The sequence below is a fragment of the Plectropomus leopardus genome, chromosome 13, assembly GCF_026936395.1.
Source record: "Plectropomus leopardus strain MGB_pleo_1.0 chromosome 13, ASM2693639v1, whole genome shotgun sequence".
Lineage (NCBI taxonomy): Eukaryota > Metazoa > Chordata > Actinopteri > Perciformes > Serranidae > Plectropomus > Plectropomus leopardus.
This window is the reverse complement of record NC_142188.1, coordinates 24,144,748-24,162,190: the sequence shown is the minus strand read 5'-3', so window position 1 is coordinate 24,162,190 and position 17,443 is coordinate 24,144,748. Positions and strand designations below refer to the sequence as shown.

At 43.3% G+C, this 17,443-nt stretch overlaps 1 long non-coding RNA gene across 2 annotated transcripts; it reads left to right on the top strand.

The window, feature by feature from the left end:
* Positions 1-11,832: 11,832 nt before the first annotated feature.
* Positions 11,833-17,318, top strand: LOC148187720 (uncharacterized). Of its 2 annotated transcripts, none has more exons than XR_015778519.1 (2): positions 11,833-14,504; positions 16,521-17,318. It is a non-coding gene; the product is annotated as an uncharacterized LOC148187720 (long non-coding RNA). The 2 variants fall into 2 exon arrangements; XR_015778520.1 differs by lacking the exon at positions 11,833-14,504 and adding an exon at positions 14,511-15,371.
* Positions 17,319-17,443: the final 125 nt, after the last annotated feature.

The following is a 17,443-nucleotide window of genomic DNA, read 5'->3' as shown; positions in this document are numbered from 1 at the left end:
GGATATCCCCCCATTTCCAGTGTATAAGGGAGCCGCACCACAAAGTGAGTGGTACTTATCACAGCAAATTCCTGACTTATTTGTCATCTGGGGCCCTGGATTTGTCACATCAAATCTGCTTTTCTCAATGAACTGGGGAGGGAGATTACAGGCTCATAGTCAGTGAGATAATGACGGCGAGTCATGGCTTTGACTCTCAAATGAAAGTCCTAAAGAGGGTGACAAGAACAGAGCCACGTCGACTCGTACACACCATCTGATTCTCACGCCGGCTCCTTTTGTGTCCCTCTGGAAATACGATTTCTCTCTGCCCCCAATCCATTTGAAATGCCGGTCAGCCTTCCCAATTGTTCAGTGAACCTAAGCTTTCTTTCCTATCATTCAGCTTCTCTCACCGCCAAATCCTCATCAAGGCAGAGATGATCCACCATGCAGCTGAATTCACCATCGATATACGAGCTGAAATAACCAGTCGTTATTCTCTCTCTGATCACCTTACATGGAATTGATTGGACTGTTTTCTCCCCCATTTCATCTCTTACATTGCAGCCCTCCCTGCACGCTGCTGATTTATGACAGCGCGGCGCCATGTGAGCTCACACTAACACATCCCCGTTTGCTTTGAGACTCATCTGAGCTACATCAATATCCCGCTTCTGACCTATTTTACACTAAAGCCTTGATCTCCCTCCATGTTTGTTTAGAGTCTATTTGCAGCTACTGTGATGATTTGATATTATTGCCTGAAATATGAGCAACTTGTTATGTTTGTTTTCAAACCACCATACTACTTTCATTAGCATATAAAAGGCCTTTTTTTGATATCCGCATTGAATTTGAGGTGTTTATCGCTATAAATTATAACAGGGGTAGAGGGAGTCAATCAGACAGAGAAGTTCTTTACCATCCAGTTAGACCCAGAGAGCCCACATTTGTGGACTTGATTTAAATTTAATGGACTTGTAGATGATTAATGAATCAATTATTGGATACAGCATCTGATCTCTGGGCGGCGGCCACTGACAGCTTCGCAAATTGAAAGAAGCACAATCGTTTGTGAAGACCTGCACGCTGCCAACTCAATGTGCTCTTTAATTATAAATGCATGAAATAATTAACAAACAACTCCAGTGCGAGGTTGTTACACGCGGGGTCATTTAGGGTCATCAGCAACGGGGCTGCTGGAGAATGGAGCTCGCAGATGATTGCACTTTGTCCGATAAGGGCGGCAGATTGAGTTAATCTTGTGGCGAGAAATGCACTGTAGGCTTTTAGTGCGGATGACGCTTGGTGTTAGGCCTCTCTGTCATATAGCTCAGTGAGAAGCTCAGTGAAAGCACCCCCCTCCTCCCACACTGTAAAACCTGACAAGTTGATCATACTTAAAATAATCTTGGAAACCAATTGCCTTGAAAAAGGAAAGTAAATACTATACTAAAACTATACCTTCATTCATGTTTACTTCATATCTAGTTGTTTAGTTTACTGAAGATTTAGTTGTGTTTACTTAATTTTGGGAAGTAGCTGCAACTTAAAAATGACAAGTGGAAATATCTTGATCTTTCGAAGTGTTAGCAACTTCAGTAAACCAAGTTAGTCTGACTTCACTTGATCATGACAGAGGATTTTGCCAATGACTTCTGATTTCTTAACACGTTTAGGAATATACAAATGTGGCAGGAATGGTGGTGGTGTTGGTGTCTCCTGGTTGGCGCTATCCCCTTATGTGTTTTTTATACTTAATTTTTTTCCCACCATGACATTGTGTGTTCTGCCATGTTTAACTGTATTTCAAACAGTTGGTCACCTTTGTATTTATACAAGCAATTGCACTGATGTTATATAAGTCAGTTCATGTGGTAATTATTCAGTGATCATCTTGTGAGGTCACATACACAATCCATCTTTCCCACTACTGCAGAAATGTATCAGTCTGTAAATTTGATTTTAAAAAATTATTCTTTTCATCCCTTGAATAGTAACGATATCCATCCAGTCTACCTGCCCTCTTTTATTAGCCCACCTATCCACTGGTAAGCCTCCGTTCAATTCATTTCCCTGCCCAATGTTTTATTGTGTGTAAATTGGCCCTTTTAATAGTATTTTGACGTTTTTTTTGTAATTGATCATTTTAAATGTGAAACATTTTTTTTATGAATGGAACCATATCTCCTGCCTCTACAGTAAGTTATTGTTCTGAGGTAATATGACTCTTTAGGTGAATTTCCGAAGGTGGCATTGTCAGCATTTTTCATTATTATTACTTTCATTATTATAATTTGCCTTCAGTTTCACTATAAAGGGTATGCCCCAAGAACATAAAAACATAAAGTAAAAACAACAGCAATAATGTCCACGTAAAAAGCATAAAAATAAGCCTCAGTGATACACATTCAAGCAATATAATTTACAATTTATTCATGTAGAATTATCATGCTGTTCAAAAACCTGCAGCAAAGTCTGAGGAGCACCATCCTATAACCCCAGGTTACGAGTCCCTGTATCATTTATCACACCACATTACGCTGGTTAGTGCTCTTTAACTTTGACATACCTTAACACACACACACACACACACACACACACACACACACACAAATAGGACTGACTAGTTTGCAAGCAGCAGAATACAGATATCTACTGAGGTTAACTTTGTTTACAGAAGTTTCTCAAACTTTTTTTTTAAAAAACGTGATTTAATTAGACTTGTGATTTGTATCAGCAATGTCACGTAAATGTAACAATTAGACAAAAAGTAAAGATAAATAAGGGCTTATAGTTATATTTACTTTACAAGTTTCTATCTAATCGGTTTCTAAGATTTGTTTCAGTAAGATCAACTTGTCAGATTTTACAGTGCACCACCACCATTACCACCATCCACACCCGCTCCATTCTTCCAGAGGGAAGGCTTGTTGACATCCATTAGGAGGTTTCCCAGCATTGAGCCAGGCCAGGAAAGAGGGCTAATGATGTAATTCCCTCAGAGATGACATTAAAATGTCAAAGTGCCGCAGCTGACATCATCCATTTAGCGCACATTTTCCAATAATATACATTTGTCTTCCCCCCCTTTTTTTTCCTTCCCTCAGCTTTTCCTTCCTTCAAACTGGAGCTCCCCACCCATCCCAGTGCCTCCAGGCTCTACTTAGGTGTGCAGCCACACGACAGAGGACAGACCGGAATAAGAGGGGGATATCATCAAAGCGTGTCTTCCCCCGCAGCTATAAATGCCCTGCTCCAGAAAGCACTGTTTTGAACAGGCTATGTGTGTCGCGTTACATTTATCCAGAGCTTTTTTCTTTTTTTTTTTAAAGCTTCAGCTGATGCTAATTCATCTTGTCTGTGCAACAAAGACCCTCACGCCCTCATTCCTCCACCTCTTTTGCAATCCCTACCACATGTTGGTGTGGATGATTTGAGGTTAGCTATCTGTATTTATCCTCTTTAAAAAGTGCTATTTCAGTTGTGTTAAGATGTGTAACAGAATGAAAGAGAACATCTTGTGCAAAGTACATTTTCCACCTGCCTCATGCCACGGCCCTGCAGGTCAACACACACACTGTTTTTCAACGAAATTGTAGAATCTGAATTATATTTGTATGTGAGAGACCTGACAGCTCTCTGTTCTTTAGCCCGGTGAGTGGGCAGGCTTGGACGTCAATAATGGATGCTTGAAGGCAGTAAGCAGACGTGAACTGGAAGCAGAGAAGGAGGGCTGCGCCTCACTTAATAATGAATCAATTGATCCCCCCGCAGATGATGGATCAGGTTGCTATGACGACAGATGCAGTGTTACCCGGAGCGTAGAGAGGAGGTTTGTTTCCCAGATCCATACACTCGAGGCTGTGAGTGGATCTTGGCTGTAAATGTGCGGTGACGCAAGACGTGACTAATAAAGGAGGTGAAAACAGAAAATATTAAGAGGTGTTTTAATGCAGCCAGATGGATACACTCCAACAAAGAATCGTTGTGCAGAATCAGCAATCCATCACATCACGATGCACAATTCAAAATCTATTTTCCTTTTTTCTTTTTTACCCTGAACGCAGGTGTAAAGATGTTGCAGGTGCATGAGATTTTACTGGCAATCAGCCCCACATTGATCAAATAGGGTGTTGCTGCTTTAAAGGGTGTTTTAACACCAAGTCAGAGCTGAACACACATGTGGGTTTGCATGTAAAAGCGCAGGCTTCCCAAAAAAACCAACATGTTTACCGTGTCTGCATGTGTGCGTTCTGTTGCCACGGCAACGCGACTGATGCTGGTTCCAGCTGGGACCACGTTGCCAAGTAACAGCTGAGTTATGAGAGTGGAGGACAGGAGCGTGGGCGTTGGGAGGGGGGAGTGGGTGGAGGGAGCGCCGAGGATACGAGGACTTCTACAAAGGCGGCGAGCAACAAAGACTGCAAGCATGAGGGGGAAAATATCTCTGAGGATTTTAAAAAAGAGTCATTTATTTAGGTTAGAAAAGTAAGATGTTTTTCATCTCTCTCTCTCTCTCTCTCTCTCTCTCTCTCTCTCTCTCTCTCTTTCTGCACACTCCTGCCAGAGAATATTAATACTTGGGTACATAACAAAGCAGTCTTTGGAAAAATGCACACAAACAAAATAAGCCATGCCAGCAACATAAGTGATGTGCTCCATACTAAACAGCAGCAGCTCTGATACTATAAGAACAGAAAATTGGAGGGGTGTGTGTGTGTGTGTGTGTGTGTGTGCGTGCAGAGGCCTGGTTGCACTGACCCTGCCTCTAACATGACAACACAGAGGGCACACAGCCTGTAATGACTCACAAGCGGGCAGAAATATCGGAAACAGTCCAGCTCCGAAGCCTTCAGCTGTAAACGATCGCGTGTCCTTGTGGTTCAGGGGGCTCAGAGCTGCAGGAGCTGCAGCGACTGGCCGGTTGTTGAGTCAGCACTGGTTTAGCATACAGACAGGAAAGGTTATACTGGGCTCAGTTTCATGGTTGTATTTGAGGTAGACATTACCATCTTTGTCCATTTAAAAACGGACCTCCCACGGTTGTTGTTTGCATGATTGTGTTTAAATAGATCTAAAATGAGAATCATAATAGCTAAAGCATTTATTCCTTATACAGCTGATAGCTAGACGCCTGTCTTCTTATGTTACCTCACCATATGTGCAGTGAAAACGATTATGATCAATCAAAAATAAAAAACATTATTGCATTCCTTAGCAGAAAGCTAAGGCTCTGTCTACTGTTTCATCATATTGTACACTCGTAATGACGTGATATTTTACGTTGCCTGTGCTGCCAGAGGAATGAATGATGACTCCATCAGAACACCTTTGCACTCTGCTCTTAAAAATGAGAATCTCAAAAAACAAATATCTGACAGACTAGTTCAAATAACCAATGGTGCTGAGAAATATTTACTTTATGATTAAACATTAAAAAAAAACTCTTTTGCATCACCTTTTCATGTTTTTATTTTGTAAAATTGGATGCCAAAACCTTTGATTTTTGTATATTTTTTGACACAATAGCAATACTTTAATCAATTATTATCAATTGTTGCCTTACATAGCCTTTTCACTTAGTTTGTGCAGATTTTAATATAAAGCATTTCAAGATACTTGCAAAATAAGTAAAAATACCACTGAAAGCACTGGAGGACCATTTTTAATGCAGAGTTTAAAGGGTTAGGAGGCTGAGGAAGGTTTATTTTTAAGCCAGTGTGACATGAGTAGTGATAGCTGGTAAAACTAGACAACCTAAGGCATCCACTGATACCAACAATGTCAGCATAGCTTGCCAGGGAGGAGGGGGTTAAAAATGCTCTTAAGTTAAGCTAAATTTTTGCAAGGGAACAGCTAGCATGGCACTTAGCATTTGAAGGAAAAGGATAACTCATATTGACAGTTTTTAACTAGTTTATAGACTTCAGTAGCATAATCCAATTCCTGATCTTCAAGTTATTCAAGGCATTTGGCTTTGGTGTGACACCCCCAAATTTTCATCTGGCCGCTCCTACAAAAATTTCTAGGGGCGCCACTGGTTAATCATGTTTTTGCTGCTATTAGGGTCCTCTCAGACTCCACCCACAAAGGAGGAAGATATGTTTTCACCATCCACCTCCTCCTCTGACCTGCTTGACCCATCCTTAAATCTCCTACCTCATACTCACATGATTATGTAGTTTTACAGTCATATCAGTATTGTGTCAGGCTTTTGGCTGAAACGCTCTTGTTCGTGCTCATTAAGAACACATTTTTTCTGTCCTCCACCGGCTGAGCAAGCTGATTTGTTGCCATGGAAACTGATCATGAAGTGTCTTGGTGCTTCGTTTGGGAATAATTGTCATCCCCAAATAAACATGCATGCTCTTAGACTCACACTCGCCACTGAAAATCACAGCATTTGTCGCTCTCTTTGTTATAATGTTCTCATGCTCCAGTACTTCGTAACAATAAACCATCCAACACAAAGCCCCCTGAAATCCAAGAGTGAGTGAAAATAGCTGAAGACAACAAACTCCACAAAAACAAAACAGCTATTGAAGCTCCTGGAGCCGTTCCCAAGCTGCCTGATCCAAAATATGCTTGATGAATTTTCAGCCTGGGAAATGTGAAATTTGATGCTGGGGCTGACACACTCAGTCCTCAGCTAAAGGTTGCATCAAAGATCAGAGGACAGCGTGTCCGTCCAGATTTTGCGCAGCTCAGGAATTACAGGTGGAGACAGGGTGAACCAGAAAAACAAAAACAAAGGAGCCAACGTGGCCCCATCTTTATATAACAGTGCTTGCCTGTGGCGATTGTGCAATGCGGTGCAGTTGTCTGGGCTGATGTAAACAGAGCCTTAGTGCCTCTGGAGGCTCAGCCATGTGCCTTGATGCAGCAGTTATGGGCACATGCCCTACTTTCATAAATCAGAGCTGGAAAAAAAGGAAACAGCGTGAAGGGAAAGGAGGAGGAGGGGAGAGTGGTGAGAGGGGATGCCGAGTGAGCCGGAGAGGGAGGGAGAAAGAGAGTTTTAGAGGGGGGGGGGGGTGAACAAGGCTCATATTGATGTTCCAAACACAGCTGCAGGCGTCAGCTGACTAGCTGGCCTGGAAGCAGCCCCAAGCTCTGCCTCCTGCCTTTATCAGCTTACACTGTGACCTTTCTCTCTCTACTGGAATAGATCCCCCCTCTGAACCTAACCCCCCCTACATATCTGGCCCTTTACCACGCACTGTCCACACAGCCCCAGTGAGTCCGGACCCGGTCTGTCCTCTCTGACATCTGACTTCTGCCGGGGGTTTTTGTATCTGCATGCCTCCAGAAACACTGGCTCTCTTTTCGGCACATCAGCACTTTCGTTTGTCTCACATGGCTCAGTTTTCAAGCCTCTCCCCACACTCTTACACAACTCACCATGAGGTCACTGTTACTCCTCACGTCCGCACCCGGCGGCAGAGGATAAAGAGAGAGTGATGATGAAGGGCTCGGTTACTTTGCAAATACATGTCAGTTCAGCAGGATTGTTAGGCAACCTGTGGTGCTCTCGTGTCAGGTTTTTGGTTCCTCGAAACAAAGATGTGGAGATGGATTTGGATGCCGTTTTTAAGCTGAAGACTTGGGTTTGGACATATTTAGTGAACCTGAAGTTAGCAATAGTTCAGGGTGAGTTTGAAGCAGCAGCTGTCGTTACGAGGCTGTCCCTGAGGGGCAGTAATCAGCAGAGGTAACTGTCAATCACAGGTCCGCAGGCCTCATGAGCTTTTTCTCAGAAAGACGCCCCCTCCATGCACACACACGCGCAAACACACACACACACACACACACACACACACACACACACACAGACACAGACACACACACCTCCCCTTGATGATGCTCTTCAAGTGTTACTGGATAGTGTTTCTATGGGAGCTGTCCACCCTCACACACACAGCAGCGCCTCCCTCCCCTCCCAACTGTTTGCAGGAAACACTCATCCTTCTCTGGAGATGTCGCTCGCGGCGGCTCATGCACTCATAAATCCTGGGCTCCTTTCTGGGAAATGAAGGTCTTGAAAGATACATACATACACACACTGTGAGTGAGGAAAGCGGGGGGAGGGTGGGACGCAAAACACAGCTTGCCAAGTATATCTCCAACGCCTTTTTGACAGTGAAGAGGTTGGATTGAGTGTCTGCCTCCTGTGGGAGGCAAATAAGGAGCATATTCTGTGCTTCCCTGGTTACTGTGTGAGAATACGAGACACTGCGGTGTCTAGGCAGACCTCAGCAATACCAAAAACATCACAGGAATGACAAGTGTTTGGTGGCGGAGGACAAAGGGGGTCGGATGGAGGGAGCGAATACAAGGGAAGGCGAGAGAAAGAATAGAAGCGTTTAGAGGCAGCCATCGCCGGCTTCAAATGTCAGTCAGCTCCCGGTTAGACAATGGAACACAGCTGTTGCTAAGCTTTGAACTGCAGCTGTCCGTCTCTCATTGGCATTACTTGCGTGTACATGTGGTCACGGGTTGTGTTTGAACATGGGGTTGCTATAAAGTATTATAGGAAGATTAGTGCGTACAATATTTCGCTGTAAGAGGGTGGATCGAGGTCACAGGGAGTTGCAGAGAGACATAAGAGTAGGTGGCAAGCATGTCAGATGTTCCCGATTTAGAAACCCTCAAGCAAGAGGAAGAGCGAGGGGTGGGGTGGCAGAGAGGCTGTGGTGCTCAGACTTGAGTGGGCTGTAATGGTTTGGGGTTGAGGGTCAAAGAGGGGGAGGGAGAAGGACAGGGCCGCCAAGGACGTTTTGCTAACAAAAAAATCATCCGATTGAAGGTTAAGAGACGAATCTGGAGATGAAATTCGATTGCTTTCCTTGGTGGGTTCGTGACTGAAATGGCCGCAGTGTCCGTCATGCCTGAAAACTCCTTCAAGTGCCTCATTATCGGTGTCATCTGCGGATCATCGGAGAACATCTCATCCTCGTCTCGGCTGCTTTTTGATCATCCTCCAGACAATGCGCCATTAGGCCCGGGCTGATTTTCTAAAGCACAGCTCAATTACTCAAGGGGAGACTCATTTGCATATCAGAAAGCACAGGCGTGACTCTGCAAATAAAAGAACACATTAGATCCCCCCCACAATATGTTTCAATTAATCATATAATGTAAAAGCGAGCAGATAGAACCGAGTCACACCTTGATTTGCATTCAGCTGAGGAAATTAACATTTGGTGAGCTCAAACTCTCACACCAGCTCTTATTTTGGAAGTTTTACTTGTGTGTGTGTGTGTGTGTGTGTGTGTGTGTGTGTGTGTGTGTGTGTCCGCCTGCTTTGTTGCACACAGGCAATTAAGTACCCTGACAATACGCCTTAGCGTCAATATGCCTTAAATGTCACTTTTCACGCTACACCATTTTGTCACAGTAGTTAAGAGTGCCACCCTGGGTGCCGAGTCAGCGCCTGCTCAACCACACAAGGCAGGGCTCCTCAATTATTCATAAGAGGGAAAACACACACATGTGGTCTCACTTTGCGTGTGTGTGTGGAGACGGATGATAGCATTCTCCCACAAATGATGCGTCTTGTTCAGGCATTTTAGCGAAATGGGAGTGATGAAATAGCACACAGCTCAACAATGAAAATGTCAGTCAGCGCCATTCATCCTGAAAACGCCATCAGCCGCCATCACCATCAACCCTGATGATAAATACAGGCACCTCTCCGCCTGTGTGGATCTGATGAGTCAGCAGTATGTTGCAGGAATTTGGATAAAGGAAAGTAGCCAGAATATTAGCACTCCTGTTTTTGAGCGTTGCGTGCAGCGAGGTTCGTAAATTCCAGCCGGAGCAGAGAGGGAGTTTCCCTGAATAATATATCAGCCCTTTGATTCATCCTCCGTCTTACTATTTTTCTGCATGCATGAGTAAATTCCTATGCGTGCTTGTCTGTGCTGCAGTGCGGGGCTCTGCGTCGCTGCTGTTGTCGTACATAAAGTATGTGTGGATATGTGTGTGTGTGTGTCAGCCGCTGACTTTGTGTTCATTCCACAGTAAATTGATCTGGCTGCTCACTAGACTGGATGGAAAAGGGCCCGGGGCGAGAAGTGCACACTGCATCAGCAGATGGGAGAGCCCACTGTGTTGCCATCACATGGCATTCCTCCTCACTGGGCATGCTCAGTGGGCCACGCCCCACACACACACACCACCACCCCCCGTCCTCCCAGGGCCTGTTTGAACCAGTCAGTCGGAGGTGGCGGTGGTGCTCTCTCTTGTTTCTCATCTGACCTTCAAAGCCAGGCATGGGGACAGTAGGTTGACAGGGGAGGAAGGGGAGGAAAGGGAGGAGGGGGTGTTTTTCTAAAAGCTCTTTGGCTGATATGTCACTCATTATTTCCACTCGGTGCCTTTGCCCTGTCATAGCCCTCTGAGAAGCATGCAACAACACAGTGTCATGCAAGCAGAGCTAACGGTGGCTTCACAATAGTGAACACTATAGTGAACTCTATAACTGAGTTTCTGTGGTGGAATATAACTTGTTATGATGACACAAGTACAATTTTGAGATTCTCATCCTTTACCAGAGTATTTCAGTTTTATGCTACTTTATACTTGTATTTCACTACATGCTGGGGGCAAATATTAGACTTTTTTTCACCACTACATTTATTTTAAAGCTTAAGTTACTTTGCAGATTCAGATTATAAATACAAAATATAAATCAACAAATACAATTCTGATGTTTATTATAAATTAACAACTCATTCCCACAAAGAGTCACCCGGAAGTCCATTCATACCCGTGTAAACCTCTGTGATCTACAATGTGTTCATCCCTTTGTTTTCTTCAAGTTCTGAATTTGCCTCAAACAATGAAAATTTGATGTGTCGGACAAATGGTATGCACTTGTCAAGAGTGGCTGGCATAAAAACTAGCTTTGCTGGCTAACACTGGTAGCATGCTAGCTGCGTGTCATATAGAGTGCATTCATAGTAGATCAGACCTTTCGTCTTCTAATAAAATATGGCTTCACACCTGACAGGCTCACCTCAGTTATTTTTTTCATGATGCATTATTGGCTCTGTTTTGGGCATTGCACTGCTCCATGGGCACATTCCACATGACTGGACGACAAAAAACACTCAAAATTAATTTTTCTTTCATTTCTGCAGTGGCGTTTCGATCATACCGTAAAGAGATGCATTATCTTGCATTAAATTGGGATCTGCTATGTATACTGTACAGAAATTCGGACACAAAGCATTGACTTCAAAGAAGTTGTATGCAATATTCAGAGATTAATAAAGTTGCAAACCACTATTTGTTGGGTAATGATATAGTGGAGTAATGGCATCCTCAGCAGAGAATGAAGGCATACTTGCTCTGTGTGTCGTAATCTGACTTTCTTTGTGTTTTGCTGTGGTAAGCTGGTGTGACCATGTGTGTATGTCAGCACAAGTGTGTATCCCACTGGCTAGCTTATCACTGCAGCTTTGCTCTGTGTAATGATGTTAGCACCATTAGCTGCTAGCTGCCATCTCAGTCACCTTGATGTCAAGAAACTTTTTTTCCTTTCATTTAAGTTAGACTTTGATTGCAGAATTATAAATTGTAACAAATTATCTATTTTTTACTGTAGTTTTGCTATTTTTACTTAAGTTAAAAGCTTGGGTTAGCTGACTTCTTCCATCTCAATCACGACAATCTTATACTATTACTCCTGGCCGCCCAATGGAGTCTCTTAAATGTGTGTATCTTCTTGAAATTATCCAAAAAAATACACAAATTATTAGCAGATGTAAAAAGGGGAACTTGTGCAGTGTTTACCCAAAAAGGGTAAGGTACAGAGAAGAGAGATCATTTTAGTCACTGTATGCTTCACTTGTGTAATACAGATCTTGTGCAACCTGATAGAAATAAAAACAGGAAATAATTGAATTACTTAAACTGAAATCTTACATCTTCTGACCGAAATAGAAGTGTACAATTTAAAGGTGCAATCCCTTTCTGAGAGGGTGTAGAGTTTGGTTTCTGTATTCACAGCAGCAGCAGTCTGATATTTTTCAAGTTACTTCATGATCTCAGATTTAAAAGTTTATGTTTTACCAAAGTATATGTAAACATATACTGCAGTTACATAGTTAATATGATATGATTATAGTTGTACTATTTTGTGGTCTCCTGCTTGACTGTTTCCAAAACACCTCATCGCCATTATCACAGCACACTGCCTGCTGACAATGCAGAGAACTGAATCACAGGCTGAATTCCTCCATGAGTCACATGGCACAAACAGAAAGACCGTTTTTTTTCTCTCCACCCCTCAAATCTAAATCCCTCCGGCTTTTACACATTCTCTCTTTGTCTTGCCACCACATTCTGCTCGTCTCTGGTCCTTCCGTCTTTGTTCAGCTCCCCTCTCTGACTCGCACGGCCGGCTTCCTGTTTATGTCAGGGGAGCATCAAGCCAATCAGCTGTGAAGGCTGTGATCCTCCTCGTAGCTATTTACTACCCTGTGGTCTGTTTAAAAAAAGACTGAAAGCGAGCTAAGCTTGGTGCAGGCTGCTGAGTAAGCAGACACGCAAAGCTCCAATCAGAGTCCACAACTGACCTATATACATCTCTGCCCCTCTGCTTATGAAAGTGTGTGTGTGTGTGTGTGTGTTTTTTTTTTTTTTTTTTATCTTTCTGAAATGTGCTGCTGCTCACTCAGTGAAGAATTCATTTATTTGCTTATCGTGTTTCTCGCAGCGCAGCGGGATCTGACATTTTTTTTGTTGCCGCTGAGGGCTGGAATGTGCTGGTTTGCAAGTTTTGAAGATAACAAAGCAGCATGAGGCGACTGCGTGTAAACTTTGGATGAGGTCACGGTCCGCCAACACAGCACGCTATGACATGAGAGGGGATTTTGTTCTGGATTCTCCCTTGGTGGTGTCATACCTTTTTTGCTTTGTGTTTGCTCTGTGTTTGCTCTGTGCACAGTTTAGATCACAATTGTAGGTTATCAAACCGGCAAGCCTTAGCTAACGTCTGTTATTATATGGTTGGAGGAAAGTGCAGGCTGCATTTGAAAACAACAGGAATAGATTATGTAGAGTGTGCAGAGGCCTGTTCTTGAGTCTGGAGAGTGCCAGCTTTCTCTTGCAGTTCACTATAAATCTGTTAGACAGGGAGAAAATATAATCAAGGCTTTGCCGGGGCATTTGAGTTCACTCTGAGGTATTACATGGGCCTGATTCAACACTGGCTCTGGCAAACATGCCTGACATTCACTGTTTACACCCCTCAATGAAAGCTGCTAGTCAGACAGTCTGATAGCTCGGCCTGGAATTAGATTCAGGAAGTCATGAGATTTCCAGGTGGCTTGGCTTTCCTAGAATTGTTAAGCAGGGATTTTTCAAAGCGTTGCCAACACACCGAAGACACGCTTCTGTAAAGAATTACACCGTTACGTTTCCTTTGCTTATCGCGCATGGCAACGTGCAAACCCGAGAAACAAACACTTTTTTAAAAACCAGCCCCAATGAACGCATAAATGCATAAACCTCCTCTCGAATTCTGTTACTCCACATTTGAAAAGAAAAAAAGTGGAAGAACATTCAAGCACTTGGACCTTTTCAGAGAGACGAGGCTCCCTGGTGCTATCGTTTGGTGTACAGAAATGCATGAATAATGAAACTGTGCTGAACTCCTGCTGAACCCTCTGCACCAGCTCCGAGCCAGAGATCAGCACATGACATTCAGCACACACACACACACGCACTCAGTGACCTCTGCAGAGCTCCAAACATACGAGGCAATCTGCTGTGCAGTATTGTGTCTGCTGTGTGAGTCATTATACTGCACGGCACCTGGCTGCAGTTATAGAAAGAGAGAGGGCTTCTCCTTTTGATAAACCTGACGACTGTTGGGAGGTGGCGGAGGAGCCAAAAGTGGAAAGATAAATACAAACTGCCGACCAACCAGTGCTGGAGCGGTTGAAGCTCCCGCCCTTCTGGCAGCTTTTCTTTTTTTTTTTTTTTTTGTGTGCGTGTGTGTGTGTGTGTGTGTAAGCAGTTCAATGTTTAACCCTTGTGTCAACAGAGAGCATGTGTCACAACAGCATTCCTCTGAGGCGCTCATCTTGTGACAGAGCAGTTTCATAATAGGAGCACTGCTCTGACCGCCTGGTGTGCATTGTTTTGTGGCAGGAGGAAGGAGCTTTTTGTCTTATGTCCAACTTGCAGCCTTACGAGTTTCGTGTTCCTGCACGTTGTGTGTTAATGAGCACAGAGGTGACGTGGTGAATAGCCGGGTTAACCAGTTCAAACAGCAAACACAGCGCCCTGTTTACCCAGAATAAGCCTCTCCTCTTCCTCCCCGCTGTAAATGGTTAACTTGGCGAGGATCATGTGAGAGCTGCACTTACATGGGAGGTGAACTTTGCTCGTCTTGTTGTTAGGCAACCAGGATTTTTGGATGAGAGCATGTGAGGAGAGAGCAGAGCACGTCACTACAGCCTGGGGAAGGAGAGGCAGAAATTAGCACTCTGCAAAGATGATTCTCGGTGAGCGATATGATACATGAGAAAATAAAAGTGTCAAAATGGGGAGGATGTCTTGTCCTTCGGGGTGTAGCCAGACTTGTCAGTCAGTGTGAAACCATTTCCGCGTCAAGGCCGTCTGGCTCCTCCCTGCCATTGTGTGGCAACGCTCTTTAGGTGAACTTTATCCCTCTTTGTTGAGCGAGAGAGAGCTTTCAAGTGATTTGCATAGAGCAAGGTCAAGTTACACATCTGTGTGCCAGCTGAACAATGTGGATCTCATCACCTGACAGAAGGAGGGGGAGAAGTAATCACAACCTTTCATATGTTAAAACAGTTTGCCTCTGCCTAAACCTGTATGTCGACTGCGATAAACAACCCGGTGTTACATTACCATCATAAAATGAAATCACACAGATAACATTCACCACACCCAGCTCGACTTGCCCTTTGGACACGTAGGTTTTCTGCAAACACATGGTGTAAGACGGCTCTATCAGCAGCGAGCTTGTAGTCGTTACAAATTTGCACAATACAAACACGCGGGTTCGTATCACCTCGGGCTTATCAGGCTCCTTCAAGGTTACTGAACTTTCCCACAGCGCTCCCTTTGCTCCGTCCTTTTCTATCCCCTTGGGACTTTACTATTGCGTCAAGGCTCTGCTATTCATCTTGTGTGCTTCCCACAGTATTACTGTGCTGCTTCAGCTGAGCTTGTTGTGGTAGCTATGACTAAACTATCCACTATGTGCCTGTTAGGAATAATAGCTGCGTCTATGACAACATCTATCATACTTGTTGCAAGACTAGTTTGTCATAGATGAAGTTTACAGTGTGAGGTCATGTGAAGTTCCCAAATAAGGACTGTCATCACTTTCATTTACAAAAAATGTAAGTTGCTCTAACATATAAAATTAATTCCAGTTCATTTCAACTTGGGTCTTTTTTCTGTAGTTTTGGTCATCATTCCGATCAGTGATCATAAAATGTTACTATCTTTCAAGAAAATACAGCTTAAAGAGGACTTATTATGTTCATTTTCAGGTTCATGCTTGCATTTTTGGTTTCTACTTGAACCTGTTTACATACTTTGATGTTCAAAAGACACATTAGTTTCCTCATAAAACTGAAATGCTCTATTTTAGTGCCCCCGCCTAAAAAAAAAAAAAAGAAAAAAAAAAACCCACTGACTTTGAGACAAGGGAACCAGGAGTGCTAATATCCTAACTTATCTCTGGGTTTAAGGGCTCATTCATGGGGCACTCATTTGCAACCGGGGAATTACTGTAAAGGAGTAAAATGGCACAAAATAAAGCATTCCGAGCCATAATCTTCAGAATAAGTAATGTCCCATCAGGAGTATGATCTGAAATCTGTGAGAAATTAACAACATCAGCAACCAAGTTTACACGCTTTCCTGATATTTGCGTGTAGCAACATGTAGCAGTGTGGGTTATGTAATGTCAACACATGCTCCAGCATGCTTGGAGCATGACCATATACATTTTTAAAAAATATTTGTGAACATCCATCACAGTTTATAGACCGAGTTCTTGGTTCAACTTTGAACTGTCATACCTGCCAAACTTGGTTCCTGTGTAATTGGCTGTGATGGATCATTACCAGTACTCACACGTTTGATTACCTGCAAATAAGGTCATATAGATAAAATTTTTACAACGCACATGGGAGAAGTAAGCCTTTCTGGCATAAATATTTTCATTTTAACCCAAACCATGATATTTTCCCTAAACATAACAAAGAAAGGGCATTCTCTAAGAACGCCCTGAAGGCAAACTTCTCTCAACAGCATTTACAACCTGACTGCTCTTTTCTTGGCTTGTCAGACTTTGTTGTAGCAGCGTCGTTTAAGAGTTAAGGAATTACCTGTGAGTAGGCTATAGTATTATCACAACAGATATAGAGGTAATAGCCAAAGCTATGAAAATAAGACCCAAGTTGTAATAAACTGTGATTATCCTCCATGAGTTAACAAACACACGGTTATACTCGTCATTCCTGCTCTACTTTCTATTCCAGCTCCTCACAGCGAGCTGACTTCTGAGATGAGGCTTTGAAGTGGATGACGGAGGTAAGGCGTCGTGTGCCCAGATGCCTAGACACTGTGGTTAAGGGGGCTTTATCACACAGACGGGAGGATAGCACTCATCTCCTGCCCTCCCATCTTTCACCGCAGCGGGAGGCTGAATGTGACAACCAATGCTCCCCAGCTGCTCAGGGGCCAGGCCCGCAAAACCACAGGCGGATAATGAATGCCACACCATCGTGACAACTTGCACTTTTATGGAAAGGGGAGGAAGGACATCTCTGGCACGGACAATCACAGCATATGATGAAACATCCTCCATAAACCAGACAATCAAAGAGAGGGCAAAGAGGCATCTGAGGAATCCGTGACGGGAACCTCGGCTTATTTATGACGACTTCCAAAAAAGGGCTGTTTCCAAGTGTTTAGAGCTCATCTGCGGGGAAACTGGAGAGAAATTGCTTTCCAAATGTAACCGCAACATCTGAAAACATTGCAATACAGTTGCATTTCTCCATGATCTTAACTACTTTCCTGATCTGGATAAGCCACATGCCATCTATGAACAATTTTCCCCCTAAACTAAAGAGACTTGAGGTTTTCCAATTAGGTCAGTCTTTGCTATTCCTGGTTTCCTCTCACAGTCATGTTATTTTGTATTCTATACATCACAGAAATTACTCTGCATACCCTTCTGCTTTCAAGGCAAACGTTACTAGAAAAGGAGTCGCTTTGATCTTGTTCCAGTGGCAACCCTGAAAGATCGTCTAAATAAAGGAGTTATAAATATGCATGTTCACACATATTTTTATGTATTATTCACCAGGGTTTTTTTTATCTAACTGTTTGGCTGAATTAATACATGCAAAGGAGTAAATACAAATCACATGGGCGTTCTAGCTAATGACAGAAAAGG